The sequence below is a fragment of the Dromiciops gliroides genome, chromosome 1 (genome assembly GCF_019393635.1).
Source record: "Dromiciops gliroides isolate mDroGli1 chromosome 1, mDroGli1.pri, whole genome shotgun sequence".
Classification (NCBI taxonomy): domain Eukaryota; kingdom Metazoa; phylum Chordata; class Mammalia; order Microbiotheria; family Microbiotheriidae; genus Dromiciops; species Dromiciops gliroides.
In genome coordinates, this window is record NC_057861.1 from 447,413,971 (window position 1) to 447,416,991 (window position 3,021).

At 35.3% G+C, this 3,021-nt stretch overlaps 1 pseudogene; it reads right to left on the reverse strand.

Annotated features, from left to right (window-relative positions):
* Positions 1-2,342: 2,342 nt before the first annotated feature.
* On the reverse strand, positions 2,343-2,810 carry LOC122736940 (annotated as a pseudogene).
* Between the last annotated feature and the right edge of the window lie 211 nt (positions 2,811-3,021).

Below are 3,021 nucleotides of genomic sequence, written 5' to 3' on the forward strand. Positions count from 1 at the left end.
TAATCTATTTTATTGTTTTTTTTCATAAAACAAGTTTTTAGTTTTGTTAATTAATTCTATACTTTACTTACTTTCAATTTTAATAATCTATTCTTTGATTTTCAGAATTTCTAATTTAGCATTTAATTGGGAATTTTTTATTTGTTCTCTTTCTAGCTTTTTTAGTTGAATCACTAATTCATTAATCTCTTTCTCTATTTTATTCATCAAAGCAATTAGAGATATAAGATTTCCTCTAAGAACTGCTTTGGTTGCATCCGATAAGTTTTGGTATGTGGTCTCATTATTTTCATTCTCTCTGTTGAAATTACTGATTGTTTCTATGATTTGTTGTCTGACCTACTCATTCTTTAGGATGAGATTATTTAGTTTCCAATTAATTGTCAGTCTATCTCTCCATGGCACTTTATTACATGTAATTTTTATTGCATCATGATCTGAAAAGGATGTATTTACTATTTCTGTCTTTCTACATTTGACTGTGAGATTTTTGTGCCCTAAAACATGGTCAATTTTTGTGGACATGCCATGTACTTCTAAGAAAAAAGTTATATTCCTTTTTATCCCCATTGAATTTTCTCCAGAGGACTATCATATCTAATTTTTCTAAAATTCTATTCACCTCTTAACATCTTTCTTATTTATTTTGCAGTTATATTTATGTATTTCTGAGAGTGGGAGGTTGAGGTCCCCCATTAATTTGGATTTCCTGTCTATTTCTTCCTTTAACTCACTTAATTTCTCTAAGAATTTAGATACTATATCACTTGGTGCATATAAGTTAAGTATTGATGTGACTTCTTTGTCTCTGGTACCTTTTTAATTTAATTTAATTTAATTTATTTGTTTATTGCAGGGCAATGAGGGTTAAGTGACTTGCCCAGGGTCACACAGCTAGTAAGTGTCAAATGTCTGAGGCTGGATTTTAACTCAGGTCCTCCTGAATGCAGGGCTATGGTACATTTTAGCAAGATGTATTTTCCTTCCATATCTATTTTAATTAGATCTATTTTTATTCTTGCTTTACCTGAGATAAGGATTACTACCCCTGCTTTTTTTTATTAGTCAGTTGAAGCATAGTATATTTTGCTTCAGCCTTTTACCTTTACTCTGTGTGTATCTCTTTGCTTCAAATGTGTTTCCTGTAAACAACATATAGTAGGATTCAGTTTTTAATCCACTGTGCTATCTGCTTCCATTTTATGAGAGTTTATTCCATTCACTGTCACAGTTATGATGACTAACTGTATTTCCCTCCATCCTATTTTTACCCTTGTTTATACTTTTTTTTTTCTCCTTTCACCCTGTCCCTCCTTACCACTGTGGCTTGTGACCACTGCCTCCTGAAATCTTATCTCCCTTCTATCAGCCCCTTTTCCCTTTTTCCCCTCTTTCTCCTCCTACTTCTGCCCTCCCTTCTTTTAGTGCCCACTCTTTTCTTTCCTCATTCGTTGTCTACTTCCTTATAGGGTAAGATAAATATCTATACCCAACTGAGAGTGTATGCTATTTTTTTTAACCAAATCTGATAAAAAGTTCAAATAATGCTTACCCCCTCCCTTTTTCCCTCTACTCTCATATGCCTTTTGCACTTCTTCCTATGATATATTTTTTCCCATTCTGTCTCCCCTTTCTTCTTCTCTCAGCACAATCCTTAATTTTTCACTCCATAAATTTTGTCATACAATCACATCAAAATCAACTTATACCCACACCCTCTGTCTATGTATTATGCCTTCTACGTACCCTAATAGAGATATGGTTCTCTAGAGTTACAAGTATCAACTTCCTAAGTAGGGATGTAAAAAATTTAACCTTAGTGAATAAGATTTCTTTTTCCTGTTTTTATGATTCTCTTTAGTATTGAATTTGGAAATCAATCTTTTTGGTTTTATTGTTCAGCTCTAGTCTTTTCATCAGGAAAGTTTGAAAGTCCCCTATTTCTTTAAATGTGCATCTTTTCCCTGGAAAGGTAATATTCAATTTTGCTTGGTAGTTGATTCTTGGTTGCAATTCAAGCTCCTGTGCCTTCCTGAATATTATAATCGAAGTTCTCTGACCCTTTAATGTTGAAGTTGCTAGGTCCTGTGTAATACTGACTGCTTGCAGTATTTTCTACTTTATCTGATAATTCTGGAATTTTTGTTTGTTTGTTTTGTTTGTTTGGTTTTTTTCACTGGGAATTTTCTTTATTGTATAGTCGTAGTAGGTGATCTTTATTAAATAGTAGTAGTATGCAGGACAATTCAGGTAAAGTGAGTCGCTGATGAACAAACGGTCACGTGGCTATTAAGTGTCAAGTGTCTGGGGAAACATTTGAATTGAGTCCTCCTGGACACTGTTTAGAGGATTCTAATTTTGTTGGCAACATCCAAAGCATCATAGTCTGGAGCCAGTCGGACATAAGCCTTCTCCCCGTCAGGCCTGATCAGCATGTTGACCTTGGCCACATTGATGTCATAAAGCTTCTTTACAGCTCGTTTCATTTGATGCTTGTTGGCCTTGATATCCACAATGAATACAAGGGTGTTGTTGTCCTCTATCTTCTTCTTAGCAGACTCAATGGTCAAGGGAAACTTAATGATGGCATAGTAGTCAAGCTTGTTTCTCCTCGGGGCACTTTTCCGAGGGTACTTGGGCTGCCTTCAAAGTCTTAGAGTCTTGGGTCTCCGGAAGGTGGGGGGTATCTGCATCTTCTTCTTTTTGTGGCTGTGCACACCCTTCAATACCACCGTCTTGGCCTTCAAAGCCTTGGACATGGCATCTATCTTGGGGGGAACACCTGCTTCCTTCTTCACCTTCAGTGCCATCTTAAGGACTAATTCTGGAATTTGACTATAATATTCCTTGGAGTTTTCATTTTGGGGTCTCTTTCAGGAAGTGATTGTTGAATTCTTTAAATGGCTATTTTATCCTCTGGTTCTAGGATATCAGGGCAGTTCTCTTTGGTAATTTCTTTAAATATGTTATCCAGGTTCTTTTTTTTTTTTTATCATATCTCAGGTAGTCTGATGGTTCTTA